This window comes from Podarcis raffonei, chromosome 18 (assembly GCF_027172205.1).
Source record: "Podarcis raffonei isolate rPodRaf1 chromosome 18, rPodRaf1.pri, whole genome shotgun sequence".
In the NCBI taxonomy this organism is placed as follows: domain Eukaryota; kingdom Metazoa; phylum Chordata; class Lepidosauria; order Squamata; family Lacertidae; genus Podarcis; species Podarcis raffonei.
The window spans coordinates 7,239,932-7,260,784 of NC_070619.1; the positions used below are offsets into that span (position 1 = coordinate 7,239,932).

Here is a 20,853-nt window from a genome sequence, read left to right on the forward strand (position 1 = left end):
TGGCATCTTGGGCAACAATAACTTAAGAAGCATCCAAAAATGACACAATTGCGACCCATCGTGTCAAACTGGGCAACCACACCTTCAGAATGCTCCAATTTGGCACAGTTTGGACCTAAAATGGGTGCGGTGATGTCAAAATGTGCGGGGATATCTTTAGAGGCCTACATGTTGGCACAGTTGGGGCCTGTCATGCGAAGAACATGTGAAATTCACACCAAGCGCATGTTTTGGTCCGCCATCTTGATTCAAAATGGCGGCCACTGGATCAACGTCAACACAGATTTCACGAGGAACCCTCCTGCTGACTTGGAAATTGGCGCAATTTGGACCCGTTGTGCCAAAAATCAGACGTAAGTCGCATCAAAGTCATGTTTTGGATGTCCACCTTGGTTTGAAATGGCAGCTGCCACCCCATCCAAACATTGACGTAAACTGCCGTCCGTTTCCCCTGCCTCTTAACAGGTTTGGTGGTGGCATTTCAATAGATGTCCCAGCACGCTGCTTTCCAAAAATGCATAGTAAATGGCTCAAGTCCTTTCTGTTGTGGTTTTGGTGCTCGTCTATAATGAATGGAGAAAAATACTATGAGTGCCGATACAAAATGGCTGCCATTTGCGGAAGAAAAAGGGGGGACTTTACTTTGTACCAGTGAGTAAAGGTAAGGGGACCCCTGACCGTTAGGTCCAGTCGTAGCCGACTCTAGGGTTGCTGCGCTCATCTCGCTTTATTGGCTGAGGGAGCCGGCGTACAGCCTCCGGGTCATGTGGCCAGCAGGACTAAGCCGCTTCTGGCGAACCAGAGCAGCGCACGGAAACGCCATTTACCTTCCCGCCGGAGCGGTACCTATTGATCTACTTGCACTTTGACATGCTTTCGAACTGCTAGGTTGGCAGGAGCTGGGACTGAACAACGGGAGCTCATCCCGCTGCGGGGATTCGAACTGCCAACCTTCTGATCAACAAGCCCTAGGCTCTGTGGTTTACTTACTAACTTAAAGGTAAAGGGACCCCTGACCATTAGGTCCAGTCGTGACCTCTGGAACACATTAAGAATGGACCCCTGGAACACATTAAGTTCTTAACCCAAGGTACCACTGTAAAAAGGTAAAGGTAAAGGGACCCCTGACCATTAGGTCCAGTCGTGGCCGACTCTGGGGTTGCGGCGCTCATCTCACTTTACTGGCCGAGGGAGCCAGTGTACAGCTTCCGGGTCATGTGGCCAGCATGAGAAAGCCGCTTCTGGCGAACCAGAGCAGCGCACGGAAACGCTGTTTACCTTCGCGACGGAGCGGTACCTATTTATCTACTTGCACTGGTATGCTTTCGAACTGCTAGGTGGGCAGGAGCTGGGGCCGAACAACGGGAGCTCACCCCATCGTGTGGTGTACCAGTGAGGAGTTGTTGTTGTTGTTTAGTCATTTAGTCGTGTCCGAGTCTTCGTGACCCCATGGACCAGAGCACGCCAGGCACCTCTGTCCTCCACTACCTCCCGCAGTTTGGTCAAACTCATGCTGGTAACCTCGAAAACACCATCCAACCATCTCGTCCTCTGTCGCCCCCTTCTCCTTGTGCCCTCCATCTTTCCCAGCATCAGTCTTCTCCAGGGAGTCTTCTCTTCTCATGAGGTGGCCAAAGTACTGGAGCCTCAGCTTCACGATCTGTCTTTCCAGTGACCACTCAGGGCTGATTTCCTTCAGAATGGAGAGGTTTGATCTTCTTGCAGTCCATGGGACTCTCAAGAGTCTCCTCCGGTACCAGAATTCAAAAGCATCCATTCTTCGGCGATCAGCCTTCTTTATGGTCCAGCTCTCACTTCCATACATCACTACTGGGAAAACCATGGCTTTAACTATACGGACCTTTGTTGTCAAGGTGACGTCTTTACTTCTCAAGATGCTATCTAGGCCTGTCATTGCCCTTCTCCCAAGAAGCAGGTGTCTTTTAATTTCGTGGCTGCTGTCACCATCTGCAGTGATCATGGAGCCCAAGAAAGTAAAATCTCTCACTGCCTCCATTTCTTCCCCTTCTATTTGCCAGGAGGTGATGGGACCAGTGGCCATGATCTTCGTTTTTTTGATGTTGAGCTTCAGACCATATTTTGCGCTCTCTTCTTTCACCCTCATTAAAAGGTTCTTTAATTCCTCCTCACTTTCTGCCATCAAGGTTGTGTCATCTGCATATCTGAGGTTGTTGATATTTCTTCCGGCGATCTTAATTCCATCTTGGGATTCATCCAGCCCAGCCTTTCACACGATGTATTCTGCATATAAATTAAATAAGCAGGGAGATAAAATACAGCCTTGTCGTACTCCTTTCCCAATTTTGAACCAGTCAGTTGTTCCATATCCAGTTCTAACTGTAGCTTCTTGTCCCACATAGAGATTTCTCAGGAGACAGATGAGGTGATCAGGCACTCCCATTTCTTTAAGAACTTGCCATAGTTTGCTGTGGTCGACACAGTCAAAGGCTTTTGCATAGTCAATGAAGCAGAAGTAGATGTCTTTCTGGAACTCTCTAGCTTTCTCCATAATCCAGCGCATGTTTGCAATTTGGTCTCTGGTTCCTCTGCACCAGTGAGTACAGACACACAAAAATCCCTGTATATATCTACCGAACACACACTGGCAGACAAAAGTCGCTTGCTTGCAACCGGGGTGCAGGGGTGCCGTCCCTTAGTCTTGATTCACAAAAAGCAGGGGTCAGCAAACTTTTTCAGCAGGGGGCTGGTCCACTGTCCCACAGACGTTGTGGGGGGCTGGACTATATTTTTGGGGGGGGGGATGAACGAATTCCTATGCCCCACAAATAACCCAGAGATGCATTTGAAATAAAAGCACACATTCTACTCATCTAAAAACATGCTGATTCCCAGACCGTTCGCAGGCTGCATTTAGACGGCGATTGGGCCGGATCTGACCCCCAGGGCCTTATAATAATAATAATAATATAATTATTATTTATACCCTGCCCATCTGGCTGGGCCTCCCCAGCCACTCTGGGCGGCTTCCCAAAAAAATAAATATCTTAGTTTGTCTACTCATGGCAGAGCACATGGGATGATTGAATGCAATTATTTCCAGGGCCACAGATAAAGGCGAATGCTCTGATCTGCAAAGCTTAAGCTATAATAAATGCATTGATCTTTTTTTAAAGAGGACTTAAGGGTCTTGCTTTTGCTGCAGCTGACAATGTCTGCCCCGTTAGCTACATGCAAGGCTCAGCAAGTTGCGCTCTTGACTAATCCATCCTTCCTTCCTGTTCATGCGCAAGCCTCCAGCTTTGTGGCCTTGATGCGCTGAGCAATGCGAAGCACCTTGGCCCAGCTGCGACATGAATTCCCACAATGCCTTGGGACTCTGTACAGGAAATTAAATACGTTGCTTGGAGCCCCTCTTGCAAATGTCCTGTAAAACTCCAGGTTTTTCCCCTTTATCCTTGCATTCATCCCCCTCTTCTATGGCTTTCAGGGGTAGAGAGCCTCTGAATGTGGAGGCTCTCTCTATATAACTGTTGTAGCCAATGGCCTTTGTCTCATTTACCGTATTTTTCACTCTATAAGACGCACCAGACCACAAGACTCACCTAGTTTTTGGAGGAGGAAAACAAGAACAAAAATATTCTGAATCTCAGAAGCCAGAACAGCAAGAGGGATCGCTGTGCAGCGAATGTAGCAATCCCTCTTGCTGTTCTGGCTTCTGGGATAGCTGCGCAGCCTGCATTCGCTCCATAAGACGCACACACATTTCCCCTTACTTTTTAGGAGGGAAAAAGTGCGTCTTATAGAGCAAAAAATACGGTATCTCATTTATTGTGGGTTGTCCGGCACAAAGTGGGGCTACCTTTTCCAGTATTCTGGAAATAAGACGAATAAATAGCGTGGAAGGTAGGGGAAGGTGGGAGAGGAAATAAAATAAAATAAATTAAAATAAATTATACAAATAGCATGGAAGGTAGGGGAAGGTTGGAGAGGCCGTAAGATAAGATAAAATTGCTTTATAGAGGTGTAAATAATTATAAGCATGAGAAGAGGTAAAATGTTTTCTGTTTTTCCCTTGGCTACATGTATTTTCTTTATTTCTTTGTATATTTTTTCTGTTTTGTACTTAATAAAATTTAATAAAAAATATTTTTTAAAAAGATAAGATAAAATAAATGTATAAATAAGCATGGAAGGTAGGGCGAGGGTGGGAGAGGAAATAAAACAAAACAAAATGCATAAATAGCATAAATAGTGGTAGAGGACATAAAAATAAAAATAAAAATAAAATAATAAAATAAATAGTAGGGTAGGGTGGGAGAGCTGGAGAGGGGGAGGCGGCCTATAGGAAGGAAGTTGAGCAGTTGGGGGAGTGGTGCAGGAAAAACAACTTACTCCTTAACTTAAAGAAAACAAAAGAGATCCTTGTGGACTTTAGGAAATGTAAATTGAATATTCAGCCACTTATTATTGAGGGGAAGTGCGTGGAACAGGTCTCGGTGTTTCGATTTCTGGGAATGGAGTTGAGAGACGACCTACCCTGGGGAGAAAACAGCAAAGACCTGGTGAAGAGAGCACAGCAGAGGTTATATTTTCCGAGAATCCTCCGGGAAAACAATCTCTCAAAGGACCTGTTGATGGCATTTTACCATTGCACTGTGGAGAGCGTACTAACTTATGGTCTGTGCGTGTGGTTTGGGAGCTGCACGGTCAGGGAAAAAACAATGCTGTCCAGGGTTGTCAAGACTGCGGAGAGAATAATTGGGTGCACTCTTCCCACCTTAGATCAAATCTATGCTGCCAGGTGCCATAAGAAAGCGGCAGAGATAGCGCAGGATAGTACGCACCCCGGAAATGATCTCTTTCAGCTTCTGGAAGACGGTACAGGGTTATAAAGGCCAGGACTAGCCGCCTGAGAAACAGTTTCTATGCAAATGCAATTCTGGTTCTAAAAGCAGCATAAGGGGGTCTCTATAGTATAGTGTATATAGTATATATATATATAGTATATAGTATATATATACTATATATATAGTATATAGTATATAGTATATAGTATATAGTATATAGTATAGTGGGGGGGGGGAAGTGTGGGTAAAAGCCTCAGCGCCTAGGACTTGCCGATCGAAAGGTCGGCGGTTCGAATCCCTGCGGCGGGGTGCGCTCCCGTTGCTCGGTCCCAGCGCCTGCCCACCTAGCAGTTCGAAAGCACCCCCGGGTGCAAGTAGATAAATAGGGACCGCTTACCAGCGGGAAGGTAAACGGCATTCCGTGTGCTGCGCTGGCTCGCCAGAAGCAGCTTGTCACGCTGGCCACATGACCCGGAAGTGTCTCCGGACAGCGCTGGCCCCCGGCCTATAGAGTGAGATGGGCGCACAACCCCAGAGTCTGTCAAGACTGGCCCGTACGGGCAGGGGTACCTTTACCTTTATAGTATAAAACAAAAAAATTTTTTCCTTCCAGTAGCACCTTAAAGACCAACTAAGTTAGTTCTTGGTATGAGCTTTCGTGTGCATGCACACTTCTTCAGATAGCATGCACACGAAAGCTCATACCAAGAACTAACTTAGTTGGTCTTTAAGGTGCTACTGGAAGGGGAAAAAAATTTTGTTTTGACTATGGCAGACCAACACGGCTACCTATCTGTAACTTTTTTTTTAAAAAATAAATGTTTATTAAAGTTTTACAAAACAAAAAATTCATCATTTCACATAGATCGTTCCATTAATTAAAACCCACAGAAAATTCAAAAAACAAAAATATATAACAAAAAAAGAAAAACAGAAAAAAGAAAAATCCACTTTAAACAGTTACTAAATTCCTTATCCCTCTGTCCTGACCTCCTCACATCTCCCTTTTTTGTGTTCCTCTTTATTCCAATCTGATTCAGCAAATTCAAACCCATCTTCAAACCATGCTTACAAATTATGTTTTTCTAATTATTATGTCCCAAATTTTCATTATCTATCTGTAACTTTATAGTATAGTGTCTTTTGAAATGGGGTTTCAGAGTTTTTAGGGGGTTTTGAATGCTTTAAGTAGTTTTTCAATTTCATTGCTCCGCATGGGACAATGACAATAAAGATATCGTATAGCATGGGAAGTAGGGGAGGAAATAAAATAAAGCAAAAAGCCTGGAAGGGACGAGAGGGTAGATAGATGATAGATAGATAGATAGATAGATAGATAGATGATAGATAATACTTTATTCGGCTATAAGCCCACAAGGTAAAACCAATCAATAAATAAAATAGCATTTTACATTCTAAAATATCAACTAAAATATTTCAACGCACAATCTCCTTCACGTTACATACAATCTCTAGATGTACCATATTGTGGCCTTGAATATAAAGATGGTGGATAGAGTTTACTAGATTTTTAATAGTCATGCAGCATTCCATGAAGTCTTTTATATGAAAGAACTGAATTCAGGAATCTGGCAACCTGTAATGTTCTATAAGAGTCAATGTCCTGGAGTAGATAGGCTAGATGTAATTCAGGTGGTTTAGCAACAGTTTCCAAAATGATTGAACTCAGAATCCTTGATCGGGGAACAATATATAAAGGACAATTAAACAAGATATGATAAAGGGATTCTATTGATTTGTTGTCACATGCGCATAAAAAGGTGGAGAAAAGAAAACGAAACAAATAGCGTGGAAGCGGCTGGCGCTCTGCACGCGCTCAGAAACCCGACGCTCTTCCTCCTCCTCTTCCCCGAGCAGCGCAGCTCCCATTGGCCGCCGCGGCTGGCCAATCAGCGCCAGGGTAGGCCTCGAGCGAGAGAGAAAGGGAGGGAGGGAGGGGGAGGATAGCTCCGCCCTCCTCGGCCTCGAGGGGGCGGGGCGTGGGCGTGGCCCGGGCGCCGACGTCACGCGGGAGGCTAGCAACAGTTGCCTCGAAACCCCGCGCGAGGAGGCGCCATAGTGACTGTAGCCCTGGAGACGGTTACTTGCCAACGGGAGCCGCCGCCGCCGCCGCCGCCGCCTCACGCAGCCCCGACCGCCGCCGGAGCCCCGCGCAGCCCTGAGGGGAGCCTGGAGGCGCCGGGGAGCCACCCAGGTCAGCCTGCCGGGGGGACACGGCGCCTTTCCCCCCTTGCTCCGGATCTACTCCGGAGTCACTCCGGATTAGCGGGGGGTGGGTGGGGGGAGTGAGCACTCCCCGGACGGGAGGGAGGAGCCGGAGTGACGCCGCGGTGACGGAGTTTCGCGAGCGGCGGAGGGCGCCTCTTCGGAGGACCGGGGGAATCCGGAGTGACTCCGGATCGGGGGCGGAGGGGGGTGGGTTAGCTGGGGGTGGGGGGGTGGCCGTGCGCGCGCGCTTGAGAGAGAGAGAGGGAAAGTGCGGGGGACCCGGGGGCGGGGGGGTGGCCTTTGCAGCGAATCCGGAGTGACGTCGAGTTTGGAGGGCAGGGAACTTCGGGGAAAGTTTTCTATTCTTGTCGTTCCTGCCGGGCGCGGGGGGGGGATGGAAACTGGAGTGAGCCTGGTTTCGGATGAGGGCGGGCGGAGCGGCGCTCTGTTCTGTTGTAAAGATGGGCTTTTAATTCGGAGTGGCTCCGGATTCGGGGGGGGATGAGTTAGGGGTGAAGCCGCTAACGAGGAGCCCGGTTGCCCCAGGCAACTCTGGACTCAAAGAAAAGGGCAGGAAGGTGCGGTTTGCAACTAGAGCAAGCCGATTGGTGCAGAACAGGAGCTCCATTTCTCCACCTGAGGCTCAGAATTACCTGCACTGACTGGCAGCGGCCGGGACTCGAACCTGGAACCTCCTGCATGCAAGAGGAAAGAGAATGATTCAGGTTCGGTGGCGCTCCAGAGCAACCCGCTTCTGCAGCGACAACTCCAATTTGGTGTGACTCCAGATTGGTGTGTGTGTGTGTGTAAACTTAGGCACTTTCAGATGAGTGCAGTAAGAAGTTGGCTGTACTTTTATTTTATTTATTTACTTTTTGGAGGAGGGCGAATGCGGCAGAGACGTGAAACCCCAGGAAACTGCAATAAATAAATGGTGGCCCCACAAAATCCAGATTAAGTGAGGGTCTGCCCTATCATCCTTCGGCTCCAGACCTGCCTGAGTCGTGAGCTATGGGAAGGCCACTCTTTGGCAAGGCTAGACATGCGTTCCCCACACACCCCACACCTGTCAGTAATTGCTTTTCCTTCGCAACAACAGTTCAGCAACCAGCATTGCAAAAAAAAATTGCTCCTCCGTGGATGTCGGCCACTGCGATTTCTCTTTGATCTCGTCTTCTGTTCTGTCCCGTTCTTTACAGCACCGTTATCCCTCTCTATTTTAAATCTTTGCCACCCCTGCTTTTCAGGTATAAGGTTTCCCAAAGTGGTTTTGCAAAACGTTGAAAAGAGCTTCAAAGCCAGCGACTGCCGAAAAGAAAAACTAAAGGAAGAGTTGTGTTCCTTTAACTTTTACTTTCAGTCTTTTCCAATCCTCCGATAAACTTTCCACCCATTTATTTATAAACAGCCTAAAAATTGCTCTGTCGTTTACAAAAGCAACGGCCGCGACAACCCAGACACTTTTGCAGGCCTGGAATCGTAATGCTCTTATGTCTGTGTTCCTTGTTTAGTTAATTCCAGCTGGAGCGATCCAGAAGAACAGCTTTATTTTCACAAAACTGTGTGTGGCTTGGCTCACTTGCCTCGAGTTATCTCTTCTCGTTTCTCTTTGCTTGCGGCAATCAGGGGTCGTGGCTGAACTGGAGGTGTATAGGATTGGGAGCAGAGGTTGTGTTCCGTTTACTGATTTATAATTCCTTTTTGAATATTAAAGCTTTATTAAATACATATTAAAGATCAGACTGAATCAGCCCCCCCGAAAAACAGGTTTCTTGCTTACATGTTTAAAGATCCTTTGCAGATCGGATTCCTGCTTCGCAAAACATTGTGACAGTTTTAATGCAAGGCAAGATAAGTCTAAGCAGAATCCAAGAGAAATTCTAGCTAGCGTCATGGAGTTTAAACCTTTGCAGTAACAGGGTAAGGACCAGGTCGTTTCCATGGCAATCGACTTACACAGATGTAAGCATCGCACAAAATGTCCAATTATCGTTCTCCTTCATCAGGGACGAATGGGGAAGGGGGAAGAGAAAAAAACCTTTCGAATTCCTAGGCGCCATCGCCAGATTTCCAAGCTGCAGGCCTGAATGAATGCTTCAAATTCCTGGGTGGCTGCTTCAAATTATTTGAATTTATCTGCCTCCCTCCCCATCCCGGCTTTTAAGGGATAGGAAGTGACTTGCAGGGTCTACTTAACTGAGACATTTGCAGCCTGCTATACCCTGGATTACAAATTGTGTTAGTAGCTATCGTCAGCATCCCAGCGCTGCTTGCCAGAAATTGCCATTTCCTTCTAAAAGTCACAAACCGTAGAAACACGATGAATTATTCAGCGAGCATAAAACTACTTCCTTGGTGTGAATTTTGGAGTTTGCATCGGAGGCCAAACCTGCATGTGTGAAATACCGTATTTTTTGCTCTATAAGACTCACTTTTCCCCTCCTAAAAAGTAAGGGGAAATGTGTGTGCGTCTTATGGAGCGAATGCAGGCTGCGCAGCTATCCCAGAAGCCAGAACAGCAAGAGGGATCGCTGCTTTCGCTGTGCAGCGATCCCTCTTGCTGTTCTGGCTTCTGAGATTCAGAATATATTTTTTTTCTTGCTTTCCTCCTCCAAAAACTAGGTGCGTCTTGTGGTCTGGTGCGTCTTATAGAGCGAAAAATACGGTAATTAAAACCACTTTCTTTTGCTGCCGTTTGCAGGGCGGGAGAGGGATCGCGGGGGAGGAATTTACAAAACTTTAATACTCCTTTCAGAACTCATTGATTAAACATTTCGGTCTTCAGGCTTCTCCGTCGTCAAATGTACTCCAGACCAAACGGCCTTTTACAAGGGGCGAGATATGCAGCGGGGTGGGCTGGCTTTATCTTCCTATTCAGCGAAGGGTTTCTCTGCGATGGCTGCCAAGATATATTTAAAACGTCCACTCCCCTCTCAAGTCTCAAATGCCAGCGCAGTTAAAGTCTGGCTAACATTCCTTCTGGAGTTGATTTCAGTCTGGTTGGCGTGCCAGGGCTTGCTGCTCAGAGAGCAGAACCTCTCCTGACTTGAGATTGTATTTCGGATACGCAAAACCATGTCTTCCTTTCCGTCCTTGTGCTGGGACTCTTTGAGCCTGCCTTCACATTGTTCTGCCGTATCTCTCGGCGCCTCGACTAGGAGTGGACCTTAGCCCAAATTCACATCAGCAAAGCAGCTGGCTTTTTCAAGTTTCGGCTGCCCTGGATCGGTCGGCATGAAATCAGATATATTGTAACTTGCCCTGGGACCTTATGTCAAAAGGGCTGGCGGGAAATCAAATAAATACAGAGCTTTGGTTTCTACATTAAATCCTTGATGAGACTTCTGTTCCCTTCATAAATGCAAACCTGGCTTAAATAATCTGAGCTGCTGTTGCTCAGATCTAAGGTACTGCAAGCAGAACATTGACAAGTTATCTGAGTTGCCATATCTAAGGTCTTTCGGGCAGAATGATGCTTCCCAGTTCATAAATCTCTTGGGCAGGACTTAATGTCTTCTGGTCTGCCTGATCTGGAGAGTTGGATGGCATTTTGGCCCTCACCTGCCAACAGCCCAGGCACAAGTTGGTCACTGAGAGTGAATCTCCATGCCATTTTCATGAGCTGGGTACATCTTTATGAAGTGATGCCATACTGCATGACTTGAGGGGTCAATCTTCCAGTACAGTGGTACCTCAGGTTACATACGCTTCAGGTTACATACGCTTCAGGTTACAGACTCCGCTAACCCAGAAATAGTGCTTCAGGTTAAGAACTTTGCTTCAGGATGAGAACAGAAATCGTGCTCCGGCGGCACGGCAGCAGCAGGAGGCCCCATTAGCTAAAGTGGTGCTTCTGGTTAAGAACAGGTTAAGTACGGATCTCCGGAACAAATTAAGTACTTAACCTGAGGTACCGCTGTAGCCCTCGGAGCTGGACCTAGTGAACGATGTGGGTGGAGACGCTCCTTCAGGTATACTGGACTGAGGGCATTTAGGGCTTTAAAGGTCAACACCAACACTTTGAATTGTGCTCGGAAACGTCCTGGGAGCCAACTTAAACCAACTTAATAAACATTTGGTTCGTGTGGCAACCATGGGGAATACTTTCAAGTGTGGTTCAGAGATTTTAGGAGTAACTCAGCAAACGTCATGGAACTGAACTAGTTCATTGGGCAAAGTCTCAGCTGCCCGTTTCAGTTTCTGGTTTTTTTGAAACTACTATTTTTAAATGGAAAGCAAGGTAGAAATAAATAGTTTCAGAAACACACATACGAAGGCGGGGATCGAACCTGCAACCTTGGGTGTTCTCAGCGCCATGCTTCCACCGACCAAGGTGTCAGATCTATCGTTGGCATTTTAGCCATGATGGTGAGATGGAATCTCCCAAGTCCAGAGGCAGCCTGTATGAGTTGCTGAGGAGCAGACAGTTGCCTCCGTGCCTTTATCAAGTTGCATAAACGGAAGAGATTTCAGCAGGGATGTTGCCCTGTTAAAGGAACATTTGCTGCCAAATGCATTTAGGTAAACTTGTATGTTCTCTTCTAGAACAGCATGTTATTAAAAATAAAGGTAAAGGGACCCCTGACCATTAGGTCCAGTCATGACCGACTCTGGGGCTGCGGCGCTCATCTCGCTTTACTGGCCGAGGGAGCTGGCATTTGTCCACAGACAGCTTCCGGGTCATGTGGCCAGCAGGACTAAGCCGCTTCTGGCGAATCAGTGCGGTGCATGGAAACACCGCATACCTTCCCACCAGAGCGGTACCTATTTATCTACTTGCACTTGGATGTGCTTTTGAACTGCTAGGTCGGCAGGAGCTGGGACCGAACAACGGGAGCTCACCCCGTCGCGGGGATTCGAACCGCCGACCTTCTGATCGGCAAGTCCTAGGCTCTGTGGTTTAACCCACAGCGCCACCTGCATCCCTGTTATTAAAAATAAGTAGCATTTAAGCCTGTGATGGGCTGCTGTTGGAAATGGAGGTTGTGTACAACCCTATACATTTAAAGCACATCTCCCCATCGCACCCCAAGAATCTTGAGATCTGTAGTTAAAGGTGTTTTGCCTCTGTGGAACTGTACCTCCCTGAGGGGTAAACATTTCCCAGGTTTTTTGGCTAGGGGGTTTGTGCCGTAAATATACAGCAAGGTGTTGGGCGAGTCCTTGTTTCCATCCGAGAGATCGCTTATGAATACACAGCGGGAGGTTCCCTAGCGTTTGAGAGATTTGAAAAGAAAGATTCTCTCGCGAGTTTGGGAGAAGTTTTGGCGGGTCCCTCTCTTCCCCAGCCGCCCTGATCCTGCTTTCAACGCGCGGCAACTGAAACCCCCACTGAACGGGGAGCCAGGGAAGGCTCAGAAACGGATTAGGAGTCGCTGAAAACATTTCCGCTCAGCCCGTCCCCCATCCTTTTTCTGGTGACACTTCTCTCTCTGCAAGGAAGGCTGTGGGGGCAGTTCCTCTGTGTGGTTTCCTGTGACGGTGGAGGCCAGCTTGCTGGTTTCGCGATGCCGGAATGTGCGGGAAAGGAAGTCAGCGCCTTCCTTGCCCTGGTGAAACGTTCGTCCATTTGGACCCCAGGCTGTTAAAGGACCGAGCCAGTTGTTAAAGGACCGAGCCACATGGACCGAGCCAGTTCCTTTTAAGGGACGCGGCTGGCGCTGTGGGTTAAACCACAGAGCCTAGGACTTGCCGATCAGAAGGTCGGCGGTTCGAATCCCCGCGACGGGGTGAGCTCCCATTGGTCGGTCCCTGCTCCTGCCAACCTAGCAGTTTAAAAGCACGTCAAAGTGCAAGTAGATAAATAGGTACTGCTCTGGTGGGAAGGTAAACGGCGTTTCCGTGCGCTGCTCTGGTTCGCCAGAAGCGGCTTAGTCCTGCTGGCCACATGACCCGGAAGCTGTACACCGGCTCCCTCGGCCAGTAAAGCGAGATGAGCACCCCAACCCCAGAGTCGGTCACGACTGGACCTAATGGTCAGGGGTACCTTTACCTTTTAGTAAGCTTGTGTGACAGGCCTCTGTGCCATTACGGGGGGGCCTGCTGATTTTCCAAGGATGTTCCCTCTCTGCAATTGCTAATGGTCTCCCATCATCCGCTTAATTTTACATATCATTATATATTAGAACTGGGACCTCCAAGGGCAGGGTGGGTAGAAAATAGATTCTGTTCGCATTTTATTAAGAAATGACCTAATTTACCTCGCTTGCGCTCCCTCCCGAAGCATCATCTTCCCAGACATTGTTTTCCGCCTTCAAAAACTTATAGTGGGATGGAGGGAAAGCGAGGGAAACATAGTTTGGATTTTGTTTTGGAGAGGATTACGAATGAAAAGGAAAAGGGGGTCCGTTCCTCTCATTCCTTTCTTCATCACGGATGAGGAACCGGTTTCTTTCCAGGATTTTAACTTGCACCGGCCCTCACCGACACCTGGCCGGGCGCAGGCAGCCCTGCCCTGTTTCGTAGGGGCACCACAGCACAGATCTATAAATGGAAAAGAAAAAATTGCCAGAGAGAATTGATCTCTGCCTTGGTGGGCTAGTTTGAAAAACCGGGAGCCTGCGAGTGCTCTTTGGGTCACAAGCGAACTTCTGAAATGAGAGGAGCTTGCTAGCAGAGACCTTTGAATCCTGTGTGTGTGCAGTTTTCTTCACGGGGAGGCTTTCTGCGCATGGCCCAGCGCACACCTGTCTTTAGGGTTTCTTTGCATGTGCAACATGCAAAAAGCGCTGCTCTTTAGAAGCAGGTTCCGGAGCTGTCTTGACTGCCTTTGCTCTTTCATAGGATCTTGTAATTCTCATTTCGTTCAGATTCAGGCCTTTTCAGTGCCCCTGCCCCCCCCCCCCAACACTTGTGGAATGCCCTCCCCAGGGAGGCACACCCAGTTTCGTTGTCATCAGTTTTGAGGAACCAGGCAAAGACTCTTTTCTTTATCTGGGCTTTTTGCTCCTTAATCTGAAGGGCTGCATTGTCACCTCTTTTCGTGGGGTGGGATCTATTAAGTCCTGAATTTGTTTTTGTTTTTTCCTGTTTATCTGCGTTTTTACATTGCTGCTGGGTGTTCTTATTTGGTTTTAACGTAAGTTGCTTTGGGTAACTCTGTGAGGAAAGCGATTAAGAAATATAAACAGTGATAGTTAATCATATTGCTGATAAATTAAAGAACTAGTGTCCATTGTTAACACTTAAGCCACTTTCCTTCAATCTCCTCCTTCGTTTTCTTTCTCAATCCGTTCACGATATGAAGTTGGTATTCTTGCATGCCAGGCATGAGACGCCTGAAAACGTCGTTGATTAAATTATGCCTTTATCTTCCCCTTCCTTCAAAAGAACTCGAGGTGGTGTTGAGTGTAATGTTTGCCTCCCATTTTACATGCACAACAACCGTGTGGTGTAGGTCATGCTGAGAGACTGAGCCCGTCTCAAGATCATGAGTAACGGATATGAATTCTTGGTAAGGTTTTAGCCAAAGATTCTAACCCCCCAGGACACTGTACTTCATTCAGCCTGTGCCCTCAATGCTTGTTGTTGTTGTTGAGTTGTTTAGTCGTGTCCGACTCTTCGTGACCCCCTGGACCAGAGCACGCCAGGCCCTCCTGTCTTCCACTGTCTCCCGCAGTTTGGTCAAACTCATGCTGGTAGCTTCAAGAACACTGTCCCACCATCTCGTCCTCTGTCGTCCCCTTCTCCTTGTGCCCTCCATCTTTCCCAACATCAGGGTCTTTTCCAGGGAGTCTTCTCTTCTCATGAGGTAGCCAGTATTGGAGCCTCAGCTTCAGGATCTGTCCTTCCAGTGAGCACTCAGGGCTGATTTCCTTCAGAATGGAGAGGTTTGATCTTCTTGCAGTCCATGGGACTCTCAAGCGTCTCCTCCAGCACCAGAATTCAAAAGCATCAATTCTTCGGCAATCAGCCTTCTTGATGGTCCAGCTCTCACTTCCATACATCACTACTGGGAAAACCTTAGCTTTAACTATACGGACCTTTGTCAGCAAGGTGATGTCTCTGCTTTTTAAGATGCTGTCTAGGTTTGTCATCGCTTTTCTCCCAAGGAGCTGGCGTCTTTTAATTTCGTGACTGCTGTCACCATCTGCAGTGATCATGGAGCCCAAGAAAGTAAAATCTCTCACTGCCTCCATTTCTTCCCCTTCTATTTGCCAGGAGGTGATGGGACCAGTGGCAATGATCTCAGTTTTTTTGATGTTGAGCTTCAGACCATATTTTGCGCTCTCCTCTTTCACCCTCAATAAAAGGTCCTTTAATTCCTCTTCACTTTCTGCCATCAATGTTGTGTCATCTGCATATCTGAGGTTGTTGATCTTTCTTCCAGCAATCTTAATCCTGGTTTGGGATTCATCCAGCCCAGCCTTTCGCATGATGAATTCTGCATTTAAGTTAAATAAGCAGGGAGACAATATACAGCCTTGCCGTACTCCTTTCCCAATTTTGAACCAATCAGTTGTTCCTTACCCAGTTCAAACCGTAGCTTCTTGTCCCACATAGAGATTTCTCAGGAGACAGATGATGTGATCAGGCACTCCCATTTCTTTAAGAACTTGCCATAGTTTGCTGCCTTCTATCTATCATAGTTATGCAACTGTCTGACAGCATTTCTTGACTACAGAAGGCTAGAGGATTCACATTATAATGGGGCTCAAACATACTGTCCTCTGCAGACTCCTAGATCCCCTGAATCTACAGTACTGACTTTTCAATTAGTAAAGCAGTTATAATTGTCGTTTTCAGTATCCCCCGTCTCCTTTCATTGTCTGAACATTAAAACAAAACAAAACTGTGTACAGTGGTGCCTCGCAAGACGAAATTAATTCGTTCTGCGAGTTTCTTCGTCTTGCGGATTTTTTTGTCTTGCGAAGAACGGCTATTAACGGTGCTTAGCGGGAGCTTGCGGGGCAGGCAGCGGGGAGAAGCGCTCTTCTCCCTGCCGCCCGCCTTCGTCTTGCGAAGCAAGCCCATAGGGAAATTCGTCTTGCGGAACAACTCAAAAAACGGAAAACTCTTTCGTCATTCGAGTTTTTCGTCTTGCGAGGCGTTCGTCTTGCGAGGTACCACTGTAAAGTGAATGGACTTGTAAGTCAAGGATGAGTAACCTGATGCCCCCTCCATCATGATATTGGACCCCAACTCCCATCAGCCCCCAGTCTCAGGTCAGGGATGGCAGGATTTGTCTTCTAGCTGCAACTCCATCCCTCCCTGAGTCCTTGACCTGGAGCTTGCTGTCATGTGTTCACAATCTTTTAGGTCTCCGCCTTATTAAAAACAAAACAAACACACCGTGCTCACTTTCTCAGTCGCCAAGCCCTGGTTTTGTGAGGTTCTACAAAAAACTGGGCACCACAGTTCAAGAAGGACACTGACAAACTGGAACGTGTCCAGAGGAGGGCAACCAAAATGGTCAAAGGCCTGGAAACGATGCCTTATGAGGAACGGCTAAGGGAGCTGGGCATGTTTAGCCTGGAGAAGAGGAGGCTAAGGGGTGATATGATAGCCATGTTCAAATATATAAAAGGATGTCATATGGAGGAGGGAGAAAGGTTGTTTTCTGCTGCTCCAGAGAAGCGGACACGGAGCAATGGATCCAAACTACAAGAAAGAAGATTCCACCTAAACATTAGGAAGAACTTCCTGACAGTAAGAGCTGTTTGACAGTGGAATTTGCTGCCAAGGAGTGTGGTGGAGTCTCCTTCTTTGGAGGTCTTTAAGCAGAGGCTTGACAACCATATGTCAGGAGTGCTCTGATGGTGTTTCCTGCTTGGCAGGGGGTTGGACTCGATGGCCCTTGTGGTCTCTTCCAACTCTATGATTCTATGATTCATCCCTGCCTCCCTGGCTGTGCCTGGTCCAGCTTGTGCCACTAAATTAGATGAATTACCGTATTTTTCGCCCTATAGGACGCACTTCCCCCCTCCAAAAATTAAGGGGAAATGTGTGTGCGTCCTATGGGGCGGATGCAGGCTTTCGCTGAAGCTTGGAGAGCGAGAGGGGTCAGTGCGCACCGACCCCTCTCGCTCTCCAGGCTTCAGGAAGCTATCCGCAAGCCTTGGGAGAGCTGCGCGACTTTGTGCAGCTCTCCCTCGGCTTGTGGAGAGCTGCCTGCACCCCGAAGCCTGGGGTGCACTGAGCTCAGTGCCCCCCAGGCTTCGGGCTTCGTGCAGCTCTCCCACGGCTTGCGGATAGCAGCCTGTTCTGGGGGCTGGGGTCGGGGGAAGCTCGGGCTTCCCCCCCCCCAGCCCCGCACCTGGGGGGGAGGAATAATTTTTTTTCTTTATTTCCCCCCAAAAAAAACTAGGTGTGCCCTATGGGCCGGTGCGCCCTATGGGGCGAAAAATACGGTACACAAAACAAATGAAATACCGTTAAAATCCCTGAAACGAAAAGTAGTTGACTAGAAATATTATCTTCTAGAATTAAACTAAATAATAAAAATCTAAAAATTTAAGGAAAAAATTAGAAAAACCTAGAATTGAACAAATCCTTAAACCTAGAATTGAGCAAAGCCTTAAACCTAGAATTGAACAGAGCCTTAACGGGCTGCCGGCTACAAACCTTGTTTCACCGAACTATTTTTTGTTATTTAGTTTAATTCTATAAGATATTTTTCTAGTCGATTACTTCTCGTTTCAAGGGATTTTCATGGTATTTCATTTGTTTTGTGTAATTTCTCGGTTCTGCGATTGTCTTTTTTCCTACCAAATTAGATGAAGCTGGACCTAACTGTCAGGGGTCCCTTTACCTTTTTAACCTGGGCATTGGAGTGCTTCCCGAAAGATCAAGATGGAAACAGCTCAGCTTTTGAGAGATGGTGGAGATTTCCTTTCCACCCAGGCAGCACGCTCGCTCGAATCATCAAGGTTTTCGGCCGGGAGATGGGAGTGGGCGGCTTGCGTCTGGCTGTGGAAGGGCGGGTTCGGATTACATCCCTTGGCCTTCCCTCGCTCTTTGTATCCTCTCCTCGGTTTAGCCTTTAAGCACAGAGCCTCTGACGTAGGTTTGTGGGGGCCCTTTGCCTTGCCATCCCACCCAACTGTTGCTTGAGCTGGGATTTGAACGCAGGAGCGCCACTCCTCTTTCTGGAGGTTTCAGAAAGACCTGGCCCTCTGCGAATCCCGATGCAAACAAACCGATCTGCACCTCTCGGGTAATGAGCAGATTAGATTTCTGCCGAATTCTGCAAGGGACACAGGTCTCGAACGTTTAGACGCAAGTCGTCGTTTGGCATCCGTCTTCCTCAGGAGACAACGGAAAAGTACGATTTTGTGGGGTGAGAGGTCCAGCTGCTGGACAGCAGCAGTTTGCCTGCTGTGGCTGTCGAGACCGATGCAGGATAGACATGTTTTGTTGCACCCGGGGCAGACGAAGGCACCCAGTTGTATGTTTTGAGGGGAAATTCATTTAAGAGACTTGAGCACATATCTAAAAGTAAGCTGTGTGGTGTTCGTTAATGGAAATAATTTGCAACGTGTAAGGCAGGCTTGGAATGTACTTTGGAGGGGTGCAAAATGGGATGTGGTCCCATGTTAGACAGGGTTATACAGTGGTACCTCGGGTTAAGTACTTAATTCGTTCCAGAGGTCCGTTCTTAACCTGAAACTGTTCTTAACCTGAAGCATCACTTTAGCTAATGGGGCCTCCTGCTGCCGCTGCACTGCCGGAGCACGACGGACTCTGTAACCTGAAGCGTATGTAACCTGAAGCATATGTAACCCGAGGTACCACTGTATCTTAAAGGTAAAGGGACCCCTGACCATTAGGTCCAGTCGCGGATGACTCTGGGGTTGCGGCGCTCATCTCGCTTTATTGGCCGAGGGAGCCAGCGTACAGCTTCTGGGTCATGTGGCCAGCAGGACTAAGCCGCTTCTGGTGAACCAGAGCAGCGCACGGAAACGCCGTTTACCTTCCCGCTGGAGTGGTACCTATTTATCTACTTGCACTTTGACGTGCTTTCAAACTGCTAGGTTGGCAGGAGCAGGGACTGAGCACCCTGTCGCAGGAATTCAAACTTACAGCCTTCCGATCAGCAAGCCCTAGGCTCTGTGGTTTAACCCACAGCACCACCCGCGTCCCACCAACATATCTTAGCAGTTGCTTAAAAACCACCCATGAAGGACAGATTTCTCCAATGAAGCAGAAAACCGTCATCGCTCAGTGGGAATACAGTGGTACCTCGGGTTACATACGCTTCAGGTTACAGACTCTGCTAACCCAGAAGTAGTACTTCGGGTTAAGAACTTTGCTTCAGGATGAGAACAGAAATCATGCTCCGGCGGCACGGCAGCAGCAGGAGGCCCCATTAGCTAAAGTGGTGCTTCAGGTTAAGAACGGACCTCCAGAACGAATTAAGTACTTAACCCGAGGTACCACTGTACTGGAATCTTTGCCCAAGGGCCCTTTGAAACCCAGATCCAGTGCTGTCCCGCCCCCCGCCTTCTGAGACCCATGTACCCCAGAGGCATCTATCTGCCCTCTCGCAGTCTGGTGAGGGGGAATCTACTCTTTCCATGTTCAGAGGCGCCATTCGCCAAGCGTCGCTTCGCAGATTCTAGGGCTGCAAACTCACGGTTCGCGATGGAAACTTGAGATTCACGTCTGATGGCAGAACTCTTTCAAGACAGGCCCTAAACGGCCTCGGTCCAGTATATCTGAAGGAGCGCCTCCACCCCCATCGTTCTACCCGGACACTGAGGTCCAGCTCCGAGGGCCTTCTGGCGGTTCCCTCATTGCGAGAAGCAAAGCCACAGGGAACCAGGCAGAGGGCCTTCTCAGTAGTGGCACCCGCCCCGTGGAACGCCCTCCCACCAGATGTCAAAGAGAACAACTACCAGACTTTTAGAAGACTTCTGAAGGCAGCCCTGAAGTTTCGTACCCGTGTTATGATAGATAGATAGTATTGCATGTTATAAGTGACGCGGGTGGCGCTGTGGGTTAAACCACAGAGCTTAGGGCTTAGGTCAGCGGTTCGAATCCCCACGACAGGGTGAGCTCCCGTTGCTCGGTCCCTGCTCCTGCCAACCTAGCAGTTCGAAAACACGTCAGAGTGCAAGTAGATAAATAGGTACCACTCCAGCGGGAAGGTAAACGGCATTTCCGTGAGCTGCTCTGGTTCGCCAGAAGCGGCTTCGTCATGCTGACCACATGACCTGGAAGCTGTACGCCGGCTCCCTCGGCCAATAAAGCGAGATGAGCGCCGCAACCCCAGAGTCGGTCACGACTGGACCTAATGGTCAGGGGTCCCTTTACCTTTACTTTATTGCATATTATTATACCATAAATAATGATCATTGTATGTAACCACGCCCCCCCCCCCGGTCACCATTCCGTCCTTTTCCGGCGCCTCCTGCCCCAGCTCCCTGGTTTTTATGCTTCTGAGAAGAAGCTGTTGGTGAAATTCTTGCAGGTCGCTTCAGATTTGGTTTTTTTGGGGAGGGGCTGGTAGATTTCTTGCATCGCAGCTCCTGTTCATGCTGTTCAGGCCTGCCCATCTTTTTGCAGGGGTTTTCTCTGGAAAGATTCAGGCAGAGCGAAAGTTTTGTTTTGGAGGAGTTTTGAAACCGCCTCTGGAGGGGGGGGGACAAAAGCAGCGATCTCTCGTGGAAGGGCCTTAATCTCCTCCACCACCCCGGTGCCACCCAGGATTACGGGGTGGTGGAGAGGCTTAAGCCCCCCCCCCATCCCTTGGAAAAACAACAACACGAGAACTTCTGCATTTGAGGATTCAACAATATTATCAATTTGAGCCAGCCGCCCGGGCACTGAGTTAATCGCTCCCGAACTCCAGCCT

General features: G+C 48.2%; 1 protein-coding gene across 4 annotated transcripts in view; it reads left to right on the forward strand.

The window, feature by feature from the left end:
- The first annotated feature begins 6,901 nt into the window (after positions 1 to 6,901).
- Positions 6,902 to 20,853, forward strand: part of RFX2 (regulatory factor X2) — a 61,143-nt gene continuing 47,191 nt past the window's right edge. For 3 of the 4 annotated variants that reach the window (XM_053372731.1, XM_053372730.1, XM_053372733.1), the window contains exon 1: positions 6,903 to 7,044. The gene's annotated coding sequence lies outside the window, so the exon portion shown is untranslated. Of the gene's footprint in view, positions 7,045 to 20,853 lie in introns of all 4 variants that reach the window. The other variant, XM_053372732.1, reaches the window with a different exon arrangement.